This window comes from Mercenaria mercenaria, chromosome 4, assembly GCF_021730395.1.
Source record: "Mercenaria mercenaria strain notata chromosome 4, MADL_Memer_1, whole genome shotgun sequence".
Classification (NCBI taxonomy): Eukaryota; Metazoa; Mollusca; class Bivalvia; order Venerida; family Veneridae; genus Mercenaria; species Mercenaria mercenaria.
In genome coordinates, this window is record NC_069364.1 from 98,947,198 (window position 1) to 98,970,394 (window position 23,197).

General features: G+C 37.1%; 1 long non-coding RNA gene across 2 annotated transcripts; it reads left to right on the forward strand.

Moving 5' to 3' along the window:
- Positions 1-5,526: 5,526 nt before the first annotated feature.
- Positions 5,527-19,691, forward strand: LOC123553614 (uncharacterized). 2 transcript variants are annotated; one of them, XR_008370775.1, is made up of 6 exons: positions 5,527-5,601; positions 6,043-6,154; positions 7,256-7,355; positions 16,525-16,777; positions 17,893-18,006; positions 19,035-19,691. It is a non-coding gene; the product is annotated as an uncharacterized LOC123553614 (long non-coding RNA). The 2 variants fall into 2 exon arrangements; XR_008370774.1 differs by having other exon boundaries at positions 5,532-5,601; positions 6,035-6,154.
- Positions 19,692-23,197: the final 3,506 nt, after the last annotated feature.

Consider the following 23,197-nt stretch of genomic DNA (forward strand, 5'->3'; position numbering starts at 1 on the left):
CTCTACCAAGTTTGTTCAAATTATTCCCCTAAGGTCAAATATGGCCCCGCCCCGGGGGTCACGTGGTTTATATAGACTTATATAGGGAAAACTTTGAAAACCTTCTTGTACAAAACCACATGGTCTAAGGCTTTGATATTTGGTATGTAGCATCATCTAATGGTCCTCTACCAAGATTGTTAAAATAATCCCCTAGGATCAAATATGGCCACGCCCCGGGGGTCCCAAGTTTTACATAGACTTATATAGGAAAAAAAGTTTAAAAACTTTCTTGTCTGAAACCACAACACTTAGACCTTTGATATTTGTAATGTAGAATTGTCTTATTGCCTCAACCAAAATTGTTTAAATTGTACCCCTTGGGTGAAAAGAGGCCCTGCCCTGGGGGTCCCAAGTTTTATATAGACTTATATAGGAAGAAGCTTTTAAAAGTTTCTTGTCTGAAACCATACGACCTAGGCTTTTGATATTTGGTATGATGCATTGTCTAGTAGTCCTCTACCAAATTGTTCAAATTATGCCCCTGGGATTAAAAGAGGCCCCGCCCTGGGGTCACTTAGTTATTATGTGAGTTTTATAGGAAAAAATACTTAAAAATCATCTGATCCTATTTCAAAGACTGTTTAATTATAATTACCTGATGACCCCAAGTAATATGATGTCACTTGACTGTGACCTTGACCTACTTTCTTGTTTTTTAAGGTGCAACCTTGAAGTTTTAATGACATACACAGTTTTGTACACAAATTGTAAAACTGAATTTCATTGTCCATGAATGTGACCTTAATATTTTATCATTATTTTGACATTTGAAACATGTAGCTCATATTACTCAGGTGAGCGATCCAGGGTCATCATGACCCTCTTGTTAATTTTCTACAATATTACACCTGTTTCATCAAAATATCTTTAACTCTTGGACATCAGAACTTAAGTTTTTGCTTGTGACTGCTTGTGAAAATATTGTATCAGATGTTCTCTTGATGAAAGATATTTTGAACTGTATCCTGTAAATACTTTTTCAAAACATTTGATAAATTATGTTGCTACTATAACCTAACATGAAGAAAGTGGGGGTTTTATAAATTGTATTTTCAGGTTGAAAGTGTTTTAGTACAGACACAGAAGAGAGAAGGCGGCTAAAACACTGCAGTTCAAGTGTGAGTTGTTACAGTTTGAAGGAAATATGGTTGAAAAGTAATTGTATTTTCTTCTGTGTGAGTCTGTTACAGTTTTGTTAGTTCCCTACTAATTCCTAGACAGATTATTAGGATCACAGGCACTTTTCTATCCATCCAGCGTTCTGTCAGACTCCATATTTTTGTCCCATATGTAACTTCCTAAGACAAAGGCCAATTCTCAAACAACTTGGAACAAATTTTGACCATATCAAGGTGATTTTCATGTTCATAACCCAGAGCTGTGCCATGAAGGTCAAGTTTACAATAAACTGACATACATCAGTGACTTATAATATATCTTGGCGTAAATATAAGACACATTTTGTAAGAGAAGTTAGTTGATAAGCCAGTAGGGTCGGTCTTTACCGTCCTGGGGGATCATTTCTCATAGTTATTTTTTACAAGGTAAACAAACCCGGATGTAAAAAATTGAACGATGGTAGCTTTTTATGTTTTTAGCTCACCTGAGTACAAAGTGCTCGGGGTGAGCTATTGTGATCGCTCACCCTCCGGCGTCCGTCCACACTTTCCTTTAAACAACATCTCCTCATAAACCACTAAGCCAATTTCATCCAAACTTCACAGGAATGTTCCTTGGGTGAAGCTCTACAAAAATTATTCAAAGAATTGAATTCCATGCAGAACTCTGGTTGCCATGGCAACCGAAAGGAAAAACTTCAAAAATCTTCTTCTCAAAAACCAGAAGCCCTAGAGCTTAGATATTTGGTGTGAAGCATTGCCTAGTGGACCTCTACCAAGTTTGTTCAAATCATGACCCCGGGGTAAAAATTGACTCCGCTCCCCGGGTCACTTGATTTTACATAGGAAAATCTTAAAAAATCTTCTTCTCAAAAACCAGAAGCCCTAGAGCTTAGATATTTCACATGTAGCATTGCTTTGTGGACCTCTACTAAAGTTGTTCAAATCATGACCCTGGGGTGAAAATTGACCCCGCCCCAGGGGTCACTTGATTTTACATAGGAAAATCTTCAAAAAATTTCTAAAAATAAACCAGAAGGCCTAGAGCTTCGATATTTCACATGTAGCATTGCCTAGTGGACCTCTACAAAATTTGTTCAAATCATGACCCCGGGGTCAAAATTGACCCCGCCCCAGGGGTCACTTGATTTTACATAGAAAAATCTTCAAAAATTTTCTTAAAATAAACCAGAAGGCCTATATCTTAGATATTTCACATGTAGCATTGCCTATTAGACTTCTACAAAATTTGTTCAAATCATGACCCCTGGGGTCAAATTGACCCCGCCCCATGGGGTTACTTGATTGTACATAGAAAAATCTTCAAATTTTCTAAAAATAAACCAGAAGGCATAGAGCTTAGATATTTCACATGTAACATTGCCTAAGGACCTCTACAAAATTTGTTCGGATCATGACCCCCGGGGTCAAAACTGACCCTGCCCCAGGGGTCACTTGATTTTACATTGGAAAATCTTCAAAATTTTTCTAAAAATAAACCAGAAGGCCTAGAGCTTAGATATTTCACATATAGCATTGCCTAGTGGACCTCTACAAACTTTGTTCAAATCATGACCCCCGGGGTCAAAATTGACCCCGCCCCAGGGGTCACTTGATTTTACATAGGAAAATCTTCAAAAAATTTCTATAAATAAACCAGAAGGCCTAGATCTTAGATATCTGACATGTAGCATTGCCTATTAGACTTCTACAAAATTTGTTCAAATCATGACCCCGGGGTAAAATTGGCCTGGCCCCAGGGGTTACTTGATTGTACATCGGAAAATCTTCCAAAAAAATTCTAAAAGTCATCAGTTTGACATTTGAAACATGTAGCTCATATTACTCTGGTGAGCGATCCAGGGTCATCATGACCCTCTTGTTTAGAAAATCTTTGTTAAAAGTTTTGCGTGCAAGTACATACGCTATTATTAAAAGTCATATAGATTTGAATTTTCTTTTTCTAGATCAATTATCAACCAGATTGGGTCAAGTCCCATAACTCTATGATGTATTTTTGGCAAATTATGCCCCCTTTTCTTTTGGACTTAGGAAACTGTGGTTAAAGTTTTACATGCAAGTTACTTAAACTAATGCAGATATTGAATTGAAACTTCATTTGTGTCTTCAGGGTTATAAAACTAGTTGATAGTAAGTAAGTAAGTAAGTAACCACTTTATTTATAGTGGATGACATATTTGGCAGAGCCAATTTACAATATGGTCCACTGTATAAATATGTCAAGTAAATTAGTTGATAGCATCCAGTCTCATAACTCTGACCAGCATTTTGGCCAAATTATGCCCCCTTTTGGACTTAAAAAATCCTGGTTAAAGTTCTGTGTTCAAGTACATACAGCTATTACTTAAAGGCATATATATTTGAAACTTATTTTTTATTTTTCTAGATCAATTACTTACCTCACTGGATCAGGTCCCATAACTCTGACATGTATTTTGGGCAAATTATGCCAACTTTTGGACTTAGAAAATCCTTATTAAAGTTTTACATGAGAGTTACTATCTCCAAAACAAATGCAGATATTGAATTTAAACTTCACATGTGTCTTCGGGGTTATAGAACTAGCTGATAGCATTAAATCCCATAACTCTGACCTACATTTTGGCCGAATTATGCCCCTTTTGGACTTAGAAAATCCAGGTTTAAAGTTTTACATGCAAGTACATACTTACTTAAAGGCATATAAATCTGAAACTTATTTTTCATTTTTCTAGATCAATTACCAACCTCATTGGATCAAGTGCCATAACCTTGACATGTATTTTGGGCAAATTATGCCCCCTTTTAGACTAAGAAAATTTTGGTTAAAGTTTTGCATGCAAGTTACTATCTGCAGAACAAATGCAGATATTTAATTGAAACTTCACATGTGCCTTCAGGGTTATAAAACTAATTAATTGCATCAAGTCCCATAACTCTGACTTACATTTTGGTCAAATTATGTCCCCTTTTGAACATAAAACTTCCGGTTAAGTTTTGCATGCAGTTACTATCTCCAAAACTAATGCAGATCCCGCATTGAAACTCTATAGATATTTTAACTTTTGGGGTAACATTTTCCTGCTTCTGGGACAAGAATTGTTGAACATTACACATACTACTGATGACAATAGTTTTCAAGATGACTGCGCCTCTCACGATGCCTGCGGCACCATCGCAATGCCTGCGGCACTGGACTGAAAAGTCGGCAGAACGAAGGGATAGGTCTTTTCCTGGACATGTTTCTTTTCTCAATCGATCAGATATTATGTCTTTATATAATATACTATAGAAATTCATCATTTCTTTTTCAGCAAGAGGTGAAATGACACGGAATATTCACTGCTTTTGTAATTTTCTTGTTACTGTATCCGATGAAAAACACGCGCAAAATAACAATATTACATATTTTTTCACAAACTGGGCATGGATTGATCGGCAAGACACAACTACATCCCGCTGCATTCCCCGATTTCTAAAAAGTTTTTACGGTAAAAAGACAATAACCAAAAACGTTCAGTTTTACTCACCGTGCTCGTTATTCTTGTAAACATCCTGTGCAATGCCTGCACCGTCGGAAGCCCGATGCCTTCATTTCAGTGCGGCACATTTTGTGCCGCAGGCAACGTTTCATACCCGTGTAGAAACATTCAAAATGAAGAAAAACTAAAGAAAAAATACTTAGCCACTTTTTACTGTTGCATAGATTTGGACTGGTGAATAATCAGACTTTTTAATAAACTGGGTTTTTTTGCATAGAAATTATTCAAGCGAACATTAAAAAATCAATATTTTGTTACAAAAAATATACTTCTGTCTTATTTTCAGAGGGATGAAAATCTGATCCGATACTTTGTTGTGGAAAGGGTAAAATTCATATGGAACTCTAAAGAAGACAAATACCAGAAACTTAGTTAAGTTGATTATTTCATGACTTCATTAATCAGAATATGAATTTTTCAGAGAAATATACAGTGTTTCAGAAATACTTTTCACTGCAGTGCAATTTTCCTATTTGATGTTCTAAACTAATTAAAAGTAACATCATTACACATATGACATAATGTATGTTGCTGAAAGACACACATTTGTAATTATGCAGCTATATTAGTTAATTTTGAAACAGTGTTTACAAAGTGTTTTTGGCAATTCTAAAACCAAAGTATTTTTGGAAAGTCTAGCATACTGTTTAGCTGTTATAACATGTTGCTGTAAATCCTGAGAATATAATCTGACTGCAAACAATGGTTGTAACTAGTTTTTCAGCAACAAAATGTATTTTGTTCTTGTCTATTGCTAAATCTGGATTTAAATATAGATTATTATTATCCACTTATAGATTTACTCCTCAGTTCTTGTATTTCAGAGGGTTAAAAGTTTACAATACTTGTTCATACTTCCATGAGGCGAAAGGTTTGAGCTGCGAACACCAAAGCAAAAGGTATAATTCCTTGTCAGTTTTTATTTTGTTCTAAAGTAATAATAATAATAACGACTTTATTTTACGTGGATAACATATTTGGTGACCAGTTTTCAATATGGTCCACATTATCAAACAAAAAATACAAGATTAATTACAAAATTTACAAATCAGAGAACAGTAATGATTGATAACTATACAGCCATACAGCTGAAAAACAAACCTGTAAAGAAAGTTTAATAATGAACAAATGTAGCATAAAACACAACAAGATAATAAAAGAAACAGCAAAGGCATGCATATATACACATTTATTACAAACTTAAGAAAATTTAGCTTAAACCATAAAATTACATATTAAAATTGGTGGTCCCAGCCTGAGAGTACTTCCATTGAAGATATGAGTTTTTGAATTTTTGAAGTGTATCTGAATTTCGAATATATGCTGGAATAGCATTCCAGATTACAGGTCCAGAGTATGATAGGGATTTGGGAAAGAATTCCATGCGTGGTTTGGGGACAGCCGGTTAGCATTATCTCTGGATCTAAGTTCAAGCTCACATGAATTTTTCAGGTACTGAAATTTATGTACTCCATAGTTTCTTCAAAGAACGACACCAAGCCAATTTCAACCATACCTTCCAAGAATGTTCCTTTGATTGTCACATTTCAGATTCCTTCAAATCTAAGTCAGCCTTTGAGAAGTTTTGTTGCCATGGCAACCAAAAGGAAAGGCTTTAAAATCTTTTTTGCCCAAAAACTGCTGGTACGATTTAGAAATAAGTCCTCAGAAATGTTCCTTGGGTGACCCACTACTAAATTCCTTCAAGCTCCCACCCACATTACCCCCCAGTCTCCCAAACCACCCCAACCCATACAGAGCTTAAGATAGAAATGCATTTAAAAGACTTCTTCTCATGTACTGCTTGACAGATCTTTACCATCATGATAGGGTCCTCTCCCACATTTGTTCAAATGGGGGATGAGGTGCTAGGCCCTTTTTAGGGGACCACTAAAGCTAAAAATAGAAATATCTTTTCATTAACGGCTTGATGGCTCTTCATCAAAACTTGGTCTGTAGCATCTTTATAAGTTCCTCTCTCAAGTTTGTTCAAATAGGGTCCATATCCCCTTTAGGGTCGCCAGAGCTAAAAATAGAAAAGTGTTTAAATGATTTCTTCTCCTGAACTGTTTGATGGATCTTCATGAAACTTGGTCTGTAGCATCATTATAGATCTTCTTCCAACTTTATCTAAATGGTGGCACTTGGCCCCTTTTAGGGGCTACTGGTTTATACAAAACACATTTATTACCATTTATGATTCAGTATTAAGTCATACATGTATTCAAGGTTAGCAACCAAGGTCAACTGTGGCTCTCTTATTTTTTTACTTTTAGTTTTATGTTTATAATAATAATAATAATAATAATAATAATAATAACTTTATTTTATGAGGCTACACATTTGGATTATCTAATATTACATTTAGGCCTCAAGATACTGGTACTTGATATGTTACAGTATTTACAAAGTATGTATATACAATGTGGTAACACAGAACCTTGACATTGTCTATAATTACCACATTATCATTCCCTGTACCTACATTATCCCTGTACATCTAGAACTTTTTAGGCGTAGATAAACACTGAAAAAATGTCTCTTCTTTTGAAGTGAAATGTATGAAGTTCAGTTGTGATGGTAATGAGATGCAGGTCTTTGTCCTACATGGTGAGGGAAACAGTGTATGGCATTTTTGGAAAACATGTAATAGGTAAGTAGATCATTTTTATGCCCCCGAAGGGAGGCATATAGTTTTTGAACCGTCTGTCGGTCTGTCAGTCTGTCTGCAATTTTCGTGTCCGGTCCATATCTTTGTCATCCATGGATGGATTTTCAAATAACTTGGCATGAATGTGTACCACAGTAAGACGACATGTCGCGCGCAAGACCCAGGTCTGTAGCTCAAAGGTCAAGGTCACACTTAGACGTTAAAGGTCATTTTTCATGATAGTGCATTCGTGTCCGGTACATATCTTTGTCATCCATGGATGGATTTTCAAATAACTTGGCATGAATGTGTACCACAGTAAGATGACGTGTCGCGCGCAAGACCCAGGTCTGTAGCTCAAAGGTCAAGGTCACACTTAGATGTTAAAGGTCATATTTCATGATAGTGCATTGATGGGCGTGTCCGGTCCATATCTTTGTCATTCATGCATGGATTTTAAAATTATTGGGCATGAATGTGTACCACAGTAAGACGACGTGTCGCGCGCAAGACCCAGGTCTGTAGGTCAAAGGTCCTAAACTCTAACATTGGCCATAACTATTCATTCAAAGTGCCATCGGGGGCATGTGTCATCCTATGGAGACAGCTCTTGTTCACTAATCCAGCTGGACTAAGAAAAAAGTAAACTAAAAAAAAAAACAAGTAAAATTTTATATAAAACCCATTTTACAATTGAAGGGAGGTAACTCAATTTTGAAAAGGAACACTAAAATTCCCTTGTTAATTTGATATGTTAGTAAACTAATTTTTAGCTTGGCAACAGAGCTGTTTCACTGACTTGTCCATCAATTTATGTGACAGCTTCTGTGTCCATATCTTTGATTTAGTTAAGATTTTATATGTAAGCTGATGTCACTTTTGGGAATTGATAATACTTTGCACACTTGTTCACTGTGATAATCTGACATGCGGTACTCCAGTAACATAACTCCCTTTTGGGTTTTTAATAAGTTATGGCTGCCCACTTAGCTCAATAGGAAGAGTGCAGATCTATGTATAGTGAGGTTATAAGTTCGATCTCCAGGCTTTTTGTATGTTCTCCATGACAATTTGATAAAAGACATTGTGTCTGAAGTCATTCTTACTTCACCTCTTATTCATGTGGGGAGTTGGCAATTTTCTTTCAGAGAACAGGTTTGTACTGGTACAGAATCCAGTTAGGTTAACTGCCCGCCATTACATAACTGAAAAACTGTTGAAGAACTGCGTTAAACCCAAAACAAACACACAAACACATACATGTAAGTAACTTATGCTTAAGTTTTTAGCTCAACTATACAAAGTATAAAGAGAGCTATCCCACTTGACCTGATTCAAACTTTAAATAGTTATTCCTCATTGTCACCCACATTATCTGACATAGGGCCATAACTCTTGCATCAATATTTCATGATTTTCACCTAGTTTTTGAGGTTAAAGGTTTTATGCAATTTCACTTTATCTCTGTTATTACTGAATGGATTTGATTCAAACTTGAAATAGTTGTTCAACATCATCACCCACATTATATGACACAAGCTGCATAACTCAGGCACAAATTTTTCATGAATTATTCCCCCTTTTTACTTAGAATTGCTGGTTAAAGTTTTGATGCATTTTCACTCTATCTCTGTCATTACTGAAAGGATTTGATTCAAACTTAAAATGATTGTTTATTATCATCACCCACATCATATGACACAAGGTGCATAACTCTAGCACCAATTTTTCATGAATTATGCCCCCTTTTCCCTAAGAATTTCAGGTTTAAGTTGTGCTGCACTTTCACTCTATCTCAGTTATTACTGAATGGATTTGATTCATACTTAAAGTAATTGTTCAACATCATCACCCACATCATATGACACAAGGTTCATAACTCTGGAACAAATTTTTATGAATTATTCCCCCTTTTTACTTAGAATTCCAGGTTAAAGTTTTGATGCACTTTTACTCTATCTCTGTTATTACTAAATTGATTTGATTAATACTTAAAGTAGTTGTTCAACATCATCACCCACATCATATGACACAAGGTGCATAACTCTGGCACTAATTATTATGTCCCCCACCCCCTTGGGGAGACATATTGTTTTTAACCTTGTCCGTCCCTCCGTACGTCACACTTCATTTCCGAGCAATAACTGGAGAACCATTTGACCTAGAACCTTCAAACTTCATAGGTTGGTAGGGCTTATGGAGGAGACGACCCCTATTGTTTTTGGGGTCAATCCGTCAAAGGTCAAGGTCACAGGGGCCTGAACATGGAAAACCATTTCCGATCAATAACTCGAGAACAACTTGACCCAGAATGTTGAAACTTCATAGGGTGAGTGGTCATGCAAAGTAAATGACCCCTTTTGATTTTGGGGTCACGGTCGAAAGGCAAGGTCACGGGCCTGAACATGGAAAACCAATTCCGATCAATAACTTGAGAACGACTTGACCCAGAATGTTGAAACTTCATAGGATGATTGGTCATGTAGAGTAGATGACCCCTATTGATTTTGGGGTCACTCTGTTGAAGGTCAAGGTCACAGGGGCCTGAACATTGAAAACCGTTTCCAGTCAGTAACTTCAGAACCACTTGACCCAGAATGTTGAAACTTAATAGGATGATTGGTCATGCAGAGTAGATGACCCCTATCGATTTTGGGGTCACTCTGTAAAGGTCAAGGTCACAGTTGCCTGAACATTGAAAACCGTTTCCAATCAATAACTTGAGAACCTCTCGACCCAGAATGTTGAAACTTCATAGGATGATTGTTCCTGCAGAATAAATGACCCTTTTTGTTTTTGGGGTCACTCCGTTAAAGGTCAAGGTCACAGGGGCCTGAACATTGATAACCATTTCCGATCAATAACTTGAGAACCTCTTGACCCAGAATGTTGAAACTTCATAGGATGATTGAACATGCAGAGTAGATGACCCCTATCAATTTTGGGGTCACTCTGTTAAAGGTCAAGATCACAGGAGCCTGAACATGGAAAACAATTTCCGATCAATAACTTGAGAACCACTTGACCCAGAATGTTGAAACTTCATAGGATGATTGAACATGCAGAGTAGATGACCACTATTGATTTTTGGGTCAGTCTATTAAAGGTCAAGGTCACAGGGGCCTGGTCATGTAAAATAATTTCCAGAAAATAACTTGAGGAACACTTGACCTAGAATGTTGAAACTTAATAGGATGATTGGACATGCAGGGTAGATGACCCCTATTTATTTTGGGTCCACTTGATCAAAGGTCAAGGTCAAAGGAGCTGAACAGTGACTTGAGAACCACTAGGCCAAGAGTGTTGAAACTTAGCGGGATGACTGGACATGCCAAGTAGATGATCCCTATTGCAGCCAACCATCAGTGTCTCTTTGACTTTCGCTCCTGACCCCTATTGACTTCTTGCCTATAGGACTTTGCATTTGGGGAGACATGCGCTTTTTAGCTCACCTGTCACATAGTGACAAGGTGAGTTTTTGTGATCACCCTTCGTCCGTCGTCCGTGCGTCAGCAATTTCTTGTCTGCACGATAGTGGTTTCATTTATGATTTTATTTTAACCAAACTTGCACACAACTTGTATCACCATAAGATCACAGTTCCTTTCTTGAACTGGCCAGATCCCATTATGGGTTCCAGAGTTATGGCCCCTGAAAGGGCTAGAATTAGCTATTTTGACCTTGTCTGCACAATAGCAGCTTCATTTATGATTTTATTTTAACCAGACTTGCACACAACTTGTATCACCATACGATCTTGGTTCCTTTCTTGAACTGGCGAGATTCCATTATGGGTTCCAGAGTGATGGCCACTGAAAGGGCCAGAATTAGCTATTTTGACCTTGTCTGCACAATAGCAGCTTCATTTATGATTTGAATTTAATCAAACTTGCACAAAACTTGTGTCACCCTAAGATCTCTGTTCCTTTGTTGAACCGGCCAGATCCCATAATGGGTTCCAGAGTTATGGCCCCTGAAAGGGCCAGAATTAGTTATTTTGACCTTGTCTGCACAATAGCAGCTTCATTTATGATTTGATTTTAACCAAACTTGCACACAACTTGTATCACCACAAGATCTTGCTTCCTTTCTTCAACTGGCCAGATTCCGTCATGGGTTCCAGAGTTATGGCCCCTTAAAGGTCCAAAATTGGCTATTTTGGCTTTTGCAGCCATATAGAGACTTCATTTATGGTTTTATTTGATACAAACTTCCAAAATATCTTTAACAACAATAAATCTTGGATTCCATGACAAATCAGATCCAATCGTAGGTTCCAGAGTTATTTTATATCTGATTACCTCCCCTGATTGTAATCAAAATGGATTTATATCAGTAAGTACTTATAGGATTTATTTGAAATTATGTCTCCCACCACACAGTGGTGTGGGAGACATATTGATTTACTCCAGTCTGTGTGTGTGTCTGTCACAAAGCTGGTCCGCACTCTAAGTCGAACATTTCTCATTCGATTTTCACCAAACTTAAACAAAATGTGTTTGACCATAAGACTTCGGCCAAGTTTGATAACTAGCCAGATCGGTCCAGGCGTCTTGGAGTTATGGCCCTTGAATTACAAAAAATCAGCCTTTTTACTCTTGTCCGCACTCTAATTCAAACATTTCTCATCCGCTCTTCACCAAACTTGAACAAAATGTGTTTAACTATAAGACCTCGGCCAAGTTCGATAACTAGCCAAATCGGTCCGGGCATTTTGGAGTTACGGCCCTTGAATTATCGAAAAATCGGCCTTTTTACTCTTGTCCGCACTCTAAGTCAAACATTTCTCATCTGATCTTCACCAAACTTGAACAAAATGTGTTTGACCATGAGACTTCGGCCAGGTTTGATAACTAGCCAAATCAGTCTAGGCATTTTGGAGTTCCTCCCTTGAATTACCGAAAAAACCGCCTTTATACAATTGTCCGCTCTCTAAATCGAACATTTCTCAACGATCTTCACCAAACTTGAACAAAATGTGTTTGGCCATAAGACCTTAGCCAAGTTCGATAACTAGCCAAATCCGCCCAGGCACTTTTGATTTATGGCCCTTGAATTACTGATTCAGGATCCACTCATCCAGACCATCTAATTGGATCAGCTCGTCTAAACCATCTAGAGAAACTAGACATTTTTAATCCCCCACCATGGCAGAGGGATTATAGGAATGGTCTGCGTCCGTCCATCCGTCCGTAACAAAATCGTGTCCGGTCCATATCTCCTTAACCCCTAGAAGGATTTTCATGAAACTTGGGTCAAATGATCACCTCATCAAGACGATGTGCAGAACCCATGAGTCAGCCTTGTCAGTTCAAGGTCAAGGTCACAACTCAAGGTCAAAAGTTTGAGCCTTCCATTTTGTGTCCGCTCTATATCTCTTAAACCCCTTGAAGGAATTTTATAAAACTTGGGTCAAATGATCACCTCATCAAGACGATGAGCAGAACCCATAAGTCAGTCATGCCGACTCAAGGTCAAGGTCACAACTTAGGGTCAAAGGTTTGAGCCTTCCATTTTGTGTCCGCTCTATATCTCCTAAACCCCTTGAAGGATTTTCATCAAACTTGGGTCAAACGATCACCTCATCAAGGTGATGTGCAGAACTTATGAGTCAGCCATGTCGGCTCAAGGTCAAGGTCACAACTGAAGGTCAAAGGTTTGAGCCTTCCATTTCGTGTCTGCTCTATATCTCCTAAACCCCTTGAAGGAATTTTATAAAACTTGGGTCAAATGATTACCTCATCAGAACGATATGCAGAAATTATGAGTCAACCATGCCAGCTTAAGGTCAAGGTCACAACTAAGGGTCGAAGGTTTGAGCCTTCCATTTGGTGTCCACTCTGTATCTCCTTAACCCTTGAAGGATTTTCATCAAACTTGAGTCAAATGATCACTTCATCAAGAACTCATGAGTCAGCCATGTCAACTCAAGGTCAAGGTCACAACTGAAGGTCAAAGGTTTCAGCTCTGTATCTCCTAAACCCCTTGAAGGATTTTCATGAAACTTTGGTCAAATGATCACCTCATCAAGACGTTGTGCAGAATTCATGAGTCAGCCATGTCAGTTCAAGGTCAAGGTCACAGCTAAAATCAAAGGTTTACCCTTTCACTATCCATAGCAGTGGCGGGGGATTGAGCTGTCTTTCAGACTGCCTTGTTCATAGGGGCAATTGTGGGAGACATGCGCTTTTCTCAAAAGCATCTCTAGTTTCATTATTGTTATTAATTGGACTGAGACAATCAGGGTAGATAACTATGGACTGATTTTATGTCAAATTATCTCCCTTTATTTCAAATGAAAATGGGTATATCTCCATAACTAATGAAGATACTGATCTGAAATTTCATTTATTTCAACAGATTTATTTGGCAGATCCTTCTTTTGTTAAATTATGCCCCTGGGGTTAAAAGAAGCCCCACCCTGGGGTAACTTAGTTACTATGTGAGTTATATAGGAAAAAATACTTAAAAAATCATTTGATCCTATTTTCAAGACTGTTTAATAATAATTACCTGATGAATCCAAGTAATATGATGTCACTTGACTTTGACTTTGACCTACTGGCCTACTTTCTTGTTTTTTAAGATACAGCCTTGAAATTTTGATGACATACACAGTTTTGCACACCAATCGTAAAACTGAATATCATTGACCATGAATGTGACCTACTGACTTTCTTAATATTTTATCATCAGTTTGATCTTTAAAACATGTAGCTCATATTACTCAGGTGAGCAATCCAGGGTCATCATGACCCTCTTGTTTTCTTGATTTGGAACTTTTAAAATATTTTAGAAACAAAAATTCATATTCTAATGTTCATAATATGACCAAACTTCAATTTGAAAGAAAGATTATTTTTTAGCCAAATCTGGAGGCAAGCTGCTTTAAATTTAGGTCGATAAAAGACGTATTGGAGTAAAGAAAAATGCCGAAAAGTGTAGAAAACAAGTCAAATGGAATGCATGTCATTTTTTTTTTTTTACGTAAATCGGATTATCTGAATGAAATGACAAATAAATGCATTTTGTATGGTGTAAACGAAAGCAGAATTAATGCATGTCACTGATTAGGGTATGAAAAACACGTAGGATTTTGAGCTGATTTGTTGATCTCTTGTTTGGAAGGTTGGCCGGATATTCGAATACCAAAAATGCTATTCATTGCCATTCCTAGTTTTTAATTTGAGTTCATTTAGGATATTAAAAAGAGTGCTACTTGAACAATGAATTGATGCACAATATCTTTTTTTAAGAACTCATTTTTCACTTTTCAATATGAAATAGTGTTAAGTTTGAAATAAAAGCTACAAAAACATGGGGGACTTAATATTGTCTTGTTACTATCTGGATAGTTTGTATTATAAATATCTGTCATAAAAGAATTTGAACAAAAAAAACACTAAAGTACAGAAAGGCTAGTTAGTATGTAAAGAAGAGTGTCAGTGTTTTCATCTTGTATTACATTTTTGTAGCTGTTGCTATGGTTACAGCCATTCAATAAGTATCTTTTATGTTGTTCATAAAGTATAATGACCAAGTGACTTGAAAGTGTACAGATATGTTAATCAGCATGTAACTTTGTGTACCTAGGAGGCAGTAAACAGTTTTCAGAGCTTCTCGGCCTAGAGTCGCCTACCCAACTTTCAAAACCTCATTCAAAAGTCTGTAATCTCACACCTGAAATAAAGATATTGCAACACTAACATGACTGTATGTCTTTCGTTACAGACTATCTGCAATACATCTCTAATATCTAGTTTTTTGTTTACAAGACCTGAATTTTGTGCTCTCCCGGTCACGGAAACTGATGACGAACTGATGACGAAAAAAGCTAAATTTGCCAATTTTCAAATCGCTGTAGAAAATTCCCTGCAAATGATAGCCCGAACTGCTACACGGTTTCATACTCCGGTAGCACTGTAAAATGTGAAAATAAGCTCAAATATATGTGCCATCTGAACCGTTTTATCACTCTTCCAGTTTTCCTGAGGCTCCTGCTAAAATGACAACTCCACTTTCAGCTAGCTCAGCGGAGGCATGTATTCGCATCTGCGAGTCATTATGTCATAATTTCAAGATTTAGGCTACTCAGCTAATTTTCTTTAAATAAGTGAAACTCGATTCTAGCAATTATTAGTATTTTAAACTTCAAATATACACTTCAATCCGTAAATTGCCTCTTATTTGTAAATTTGACCCTGGCAAATTTGACACTAACAGTTGAAAACTGTTTAGGTACTGCCTCCCTAGAGGTTAAGTTCATGGTCACCACTATGAAATAAATAATTTTACATTTTTACTATTTGATTTTGTGTTTGGTCATTTTCAGATGAAAAATATAAAAAGAAATGCCACCTCAATAACTTGTTTAAATAATGATAAACTGAAATGAAAGTTGCACAATTTAACCTGTTCTATGCTGGACACAACTGATTCTGCCTTTGCAACCAGTGTAGATCATGATCAGCCTGCACATCCATGCAGTCTGATCATGATCTGCACTGTTGGCCATTCAGTCTGTATTTTTTTTTGGCAAGCACCCCTTTTAACAGTTAATAGTAAATGATACTATCCAAATCGAAAGATGGACAGGTTCATTTAGAAATTTAGCACGGTAAGGGTTAATGAATGAAAATTGTGAACATAAAATGGCAAAAAGTTTGGGAATCTTTGTCCTATGGACACATTTCTTGTTGTAAAAACAGAACAAGGACTCTATAGTTATTTTTTATGAGCTATGCCCATATATGATTTTTTTTCTGCCTTGGTAGCACAAGTTACAAAAATTTATTATGAACAATAAATGCCATTTAGTCTTTATATCTGTAATCATTTTCAAATCATGGTACAAAAGTTTGCAGTGGAGATATAAATGTCTTTACCAGATAACTAATATTTTTGAATACCTATGCACCATGATAAGATGAAGTGTTGGCTACTGATGCACATTTAAAATTCAATGTTTATGTTCATTTTCTGTTCTCTGGGAGGTTCAGTGTTATGTTTCAGGTAAAGGAGATGATAAAACGATGATTACATTAAAAAAATAGTTGATTTTAGAAAATGCAGTTAATTTATCATTTAATTTTAATTTTAGAAGCTTTCTTACTTTGATGAAATGTATTGTTTTTAATGGTATGTAAGTTAACAGTAGTATATTCTTTAACAGAGTGGTGAATCTGTGATTGGCTGTCTCCAACTTAGATGACTAGACTGCTTCAACAGTTGATAGGGCCCTTCACAACCATGAAAGTTATTCGTGATGCAACAGATCTCACCTAGGTACCCTCCAGGTCTGAGACATCCAACATGATGATGAGAGATAGTTGTTGGTTGGCGTGTTAGAGAATACCGGGACAACAATGATGTATCACCAGAGATAACAAAGAAATTCTTCAGGTTGTTGATTCTTTAGAAATAAGGTGTTTTTTTTGCAGCTCATAATTAGGAGTGAGCTTGTCTGTCGGTCGGTCGGTCCGTTGGTTTTTATGGCTTCCGGACAATAACTCATGAAAGGCATGACCGATTTAAATAATTTTTGGTACAAGGATGTAACATCAGAAAATACAGGTCCAGTTCGACTTTGGGGTCAGTAGGTCAAAGATCAAGGTCACAGTGACCCTGAATAGTAAAACAATTTCCGGATGATAACTTGAGAACGCTTGGGCCTAGGATTATAAAATTTTGTACACAAGTGTAACATCATGAAATACAGGTCAAGTTCGACTTTGAGGTCAGTAGGTCAGTAGGTCAAAGGTGACAGTGACTCGGAACAGTTACATGGTTTTTGGTTGATAACTTGAGAACTCTTGGGTCTAGGATCATAATTTTTTGTACACGGATGTAACATGATAAAATAGAAGTCAAGTTCAACTTTGAAGTTAGTAGGTCAAAGGTCAAGGTCACAATGACACGAAACAAACAGTTTCCGGATGATAACTTGAGAACGCTTAGGCTTAGCATCATGAAAATTGATAGGGAGTTTGGTTATGACCAGCTGATGACCCCTTATGATTTTGCAGTCAGTAGGTCACAGGTCAAGGTCACAATGACCTGGAACATTTAAAATGGTTTTCGGACAATAACTTCAGAATACTTTGGACTAGGATCACGAAACTTCATAGTGAGGTTGGTCATGACCGGCAGATGATCCTTATTAATTTTGAGTCCCAAAGGTCAGAGTGACTCAGAACATTTAAACCTTTTCCCGACAATAACTTGAGAACGCTTGGGCCGAGGATCATGAAACTTCATAGGGAGGTTGGTCATGGCCAGCAGATGACCTGTATTGATTTTGAGGTCAGTAGGTGAAAGGTCAAGCAAGTTCGGCTTTAAAATTGGCTTAGTTCTGTGACAAGGCTGTATTATGGGGGTATAATTCGTCACTCATGTGACAACTCTAGTTTTTTTTAAAACATAACGTTTTCAGCAAGGCTTATAAATGCTTACGACTTGCAAAAGCTATTTCAGTCCTATATTTTTCACTTCAAAATAAATGAATAAGTGTTGTTTAAATATGTGTTATGGTATATTTCAGTGATATGCGGGTCTTCTATGAGAATATGGTAGTAACTATGGTTCAAAGATGCTATCCATCAGTCACTGAGCTTCCTGAAACCAGACCTAAGGGATACTGTCTCACCTGAAGTAGGTCAGTATATAATTTAAGCTTTGAAATTTATTTTAAGCAGCAAAATATATTAAATAGTCTGTCAACAGTTTCCCATAGAGGTATTTCATAAAAAAGTGAAGCTACTTTTGATAAAGCAGCAATATTTTGTCATTTCCAGGAAGGGGATGCAGTGAAGATGGAACAAACATTTTTAGCTTATCTGATTTTTTGGTTGAGCTTTATGTTAAGGTAAACTTTTCTTCTAAACTATCAAAGCTATTGCTTTGAAACTTGCAGCACTTGTTCACCATCATAAGCTAATCCTGTACAGCAAGAAACATAACTCCATCCTGCTTTTTGCAAGAATTATGGCCCCTTTTAGACTTAGAAAATCAGATTTCTTGGTTAAGTTTTGTGTTTAGGTCAGCTTTTCTCCTAAAGTATCACAGCTATTGCTTTAAAACTTGCAATACTTGTTCACCATCATAAGCTGACCCTGTACAGCAAGAAACATAACTCCATCCTGCTTTTTGCAAGAATTATGACCCCTTTTGGACCTAGAAAATATCAGATTTCTTGGTTAAGTTTTGTGTTTAGGTCAGCTTTTCTCCTAAACTATGAAAGCTATTGCTTTGAAACTTGTTCACCATCATAAGCTGACCCTGGACAGGACAGAAATAAACATAACTCCAGCCTGCTTTTTGCAAGAATTATGGCCCCTTTTGGACTTAGAAAATATCAGATTTCTTGGTTAAGTTTTGTGTTTAGGTCAGCTTTTCTCCTAAACTATATCAAAGCTATTGCTTTGAAACTTGCAACAGTTGTTCACCATCATAAGTTGACTCTGTATAGCAAGAAACATAACTCCATCCTGCTTTTTGCAAGAATTATGGCCCTTTTTGACTTAGAAAATCATGAGTAGGACAATATTTCTATTATACAGAGACAATAAAATCAGATGAGCATCTGCACCCGCAAGGCGGTGCTCTTGTTATTCATTAATTTACTTAATTATTCAATTTCTTTATGTGAAACATAATTGCTAAATATCAATCTTCCTGTTGCAGTTGCCATCTGTTTGTCCAGTTTGTCAGTGGTTCCCTGTTTGATGAGTATGAAGATTATCTTCTTACTCCTGAGACTGAACTGCCCAAACCAGATCATCTAGAGACATACTGGGTTTCTATCGGGGAAATGAAGCTCCATACCGGAAAGGAGAGGTGTCTTGAACTGAGTAAGATGGCTTTACTTCTCCAGTCACTACCACACAACAATGCTGATTCAGAGCCGCCCTTCAGCATACTGAGGAAGATACAGGCTGACAGCAGGAGCAACCTAGCTCTGGAGACCATTCAGAACTTGATGTCTGTGAAAATGAACAATCACTCTATACATTCTCTTCATCTCATGAACTTATTAGAGAGGGAAAGTCAGCGTGTAATGAATACGCTCGTAAGTGAAGACAGCATAAATGTGTTATTTCTTGAAATACTAAATTGTGCTTTTAGTATTTTTAGTGTCTATAGCTAGTGATTTGTATTCATTGTGATATCTGGATAAGAGGACACCAGTTAAGAAACAGAAAAGTGATTTTGATATGTCATGTATATTTTGTTGTTAAAATAGTGTAATGTATTCTATTAATATTTTGAAGTGAATATATTTAAAAGTAGAATGAAAGATAATATAAAATTTTTTATTTTGTCTCTAAAATTGTGTGATCGCATGCTTAAATTATGTTGATAAACCTTCCCCCCCCACCCCCCCCAGTTTTGAGACCCAAACTCCTGCTGAAAAATAGCTAACCTCCAGTTTTGGGATTCTGAACCTATCACATGTATACTGTGAATACATTATTTTTAGCTCGACTATACGAAGTATATGGAGAGCTATCCTACTCACCCCGGCGCCGACATCCTTCCGTGTCCCTGCCTTGGTTAAAGTTTTTGTACACTCTTTTTTTCTTTTATCTCTAATTACTTGATGAATTTTTTTAAAACTTTAAGCAGTTATTCTTTATCATCACCTACATCATATTGCCCAAGGGCCATAACTCTCACACCAATATTTCATGAATTATCAGCCTTTTTATGCCCCCCTTCGAAGAAGGAGGGGTATATTGTTTTGCAGATGTCGGTCAGTCGGTCGGTATGTAGACCAATTGTTTCCAGATGATTGCACAAGAATGCTTGGTCCTAGAGTCATGAAAGTTGATCGGGAGATTGGTCATAACCAGCAGATGACCCCTATTGACTTTGAGGTCAGTAGGTCAAAGGTCAAGGTCACAGTGACACGGAACTGTTAAACGGTTTCCGGATGATAACTCAAGAATTCTTTAGCCTAGGATCATGAAAGTTTACAGGGAGATTGGTCATGTCCAGCAGATAACCCCTATTGATTTTGAGATCAGTAGGTCAAAGATCAAGGTCACAGTGACCCAGAACAGTTATATGGTTTCCGGACGATAACTTAAGAATGTTTGGGCCTAGGATAATGAAACTTGATTGGGAGGTTGATCATGATCAACAGATGACCCCTATTAATGTTGAGGTCAGTAGGTCTAAGGTCAAGGTCACAGTGACCTAGAACAGTTAAATGGTTTCCGAATGATAAATCAAGACGCTTAAGCCTAGGATCATGAAAAATGACAGGAAGGTTGGTCATGACCAGCAGATGACCCCTATTGATTTTGAGATCAATAGGTCAAAGGTCAAGGTCACATTTACCCAGAACAGTAGAACTTTTGTATACAATGACCAAATAATTTCTGTTCCTTGTGCAATTACTGAATGTATCAAGGGGGGCATTTCGTGTTCTACGAGCTCTTGTTTACTTAGAATTTCAGGTTAAAGTCTAAATGGATCATATAGTACAAGGCCCATAACTCTGGTACCAATATTTAATGAATTATTCCACCCCTTTAACTTAGATTTTTTTACTGAATTATACCCCCTTTTTACTTAGAATTTCAGGTTAAAGTTTTGATACACTTTCAATCTGTCTCAGTTATTACAAAATGGATTTGATTCAAACTTAAAATAGTTTTTTCACCTTATCACCCACATTATATGACACAAGGTGCATAACTCTGGTACAATATTTTATGAATTATGCCCCTTTTTACTTAGAATTTAAGGTTAATTTTGATGCATTTTCACTTTATCTCAGTTATTATGAAATGAATTTGATTCAAACTTGAAGTAGTTGTCCCACATCATCACCCACGTCATATGACACAAGGTGCACAACTCTTGCACCAATATTTATGTGCCCCTTCGAAGAAGGAGGGGTATATTGTTTTGCAGATGTCAGTCGGTCAGAATGTAGACCAATCCATTTTTGGATGATAACTCAAGAACGCTTGGGCCTAGGATCATAAAAGTTGATAGGGAGTTGGTCATCAGCAGCAGATGACCCCTATTGATTTTGAGATCAGTATGTCAAAGGTCAAGGTCACAGTGACCTTGATCAGTTAAAAGGTTTCCGGATGATAACTCAAGAACGCTTGGGCCTAGGATCATCAAAGATGATAGGGAGATTAATAATGACCAGCAGATGACCCCTATTGATTTTGAGCTCAGTAGGTCAAAGTTCAAGGTCACACTGACCTGGAACAGTTAAACGGTTTCCGGATAATAACTCAAACATGCTTGGGCCTAGGATTGTGAAAGTTGATAAGGAGGTTGGTCATTACCAGCAAATGACCGCTATTGATTTTGATCAGTAGGTCAAAGGTCAAGGTCACAGTGACCAGGAACAGTAAAACGGTTTCTGGACGATAACTCAAGAACGGTTGGGTCCAGGATCAGTAAAATTGAAGGGGAGGTTGGTCATGACCAGCTGATGACCCCTATTGAATTTGAGGTCATTAAGTCAAAGTTCAAGGTCACATTGACCAGGAACAATTAAACGGAAGGATGTTTAGGCCAATGATCATGAAAGTTGATAGAGAGGTAAATCATGACCAGCAGATGACCCCTATTGATTTTGAGGTCAGTAGGTTAAAGTTACAGTGATTCGGAACAGTTAAACCATTTCCAGACAGTTACTTGAGAACACTTGGGCCTAGGATCATGAAACTTGATAGGGAGGTTTGTCAAGACCAGTAGATGACCCCTACAGATTTTGAGGTCAGTAGGCCAAAGGTCAAGGTCACATTAACCCAGAACAGTTAAACCCTTTCTGGACGATAACTAGAGAACGCTTGGGCCTAGGATCACGAAACTTTATAGGGATGTTGATTATGACCAGCAGATGACCCTTGTTGAATTTGAGGTCAATAGGTCAAAGGTCAAGGTCACATTGATCCAGAACAGTAGAACTTTTGTTTACAGTTTGCAAATAATTTCTGTTTATTGTGCAATTACTGAATATATTAAGGGGGGCATTTCGTGTTCTACGAGCTCTTGTTTATGAATTATGCCCCCGTTTTGCTTATAATTATACTTATATAGTGTTTTGATACACTTTATCTTTACCTCTCTTATTACTTAATATTTTTGACACACACTCGAGCTGTTGTGCAGTATCTTCATCCACCATTGGAGTCTTTAAACACTCTAGTGACAGCTCCAGTTTCCTCAGATGTGCCCAGTTTCACTATCCAGCATCATAGTAGTCGAGGGCGCTGTCTCCTGTGACATCTCTTGTTTAAAATCACTCTTATTTGTTTGTTTGTTACACAGTGGTATTCATTACGATATTATATGGTTACAAACAATTTAGTCATCTTGATTTATAAGCATGGCAGAGGATAGCTCAGGATGAGTGTTGTCCACCATCCTTTTAGCTTCTGTCTGTGTATCTGTATCTGTCTGTAATCTTTAATCTTCAGGGCTGAAAGTTTCATTTTGCTTTAATGTTCATGATATTAAGCAGCTTTGTGTATAACCATCATGTCATCATTTTAACCAGCCATATTAGACTGGATATGCAAAGCAAGCATTTTGGCTGTAGAATTTTAATGATTGATTTTAGCAGTGAGTGTAGGCTAGGGCCTGATTATATACTTTCATTTTACTTCAGCGCGTTTTGCAGTATGAGTGCAAGAAAGACATGCAAGAAGATTTACATGTGGTAGTGTTGCCCATGAAATAATGTTAGAATCTTTGTGTTAGATTTTTGTTCCATGCACTTTGTTTCACATGAAAATCAAGCTCTTGCAAGACTTCTGGAGTTTTGTTGAAGATTTTTGTCAATGTTATAACTTCTAAGTGTTTTGTTTTAGTAA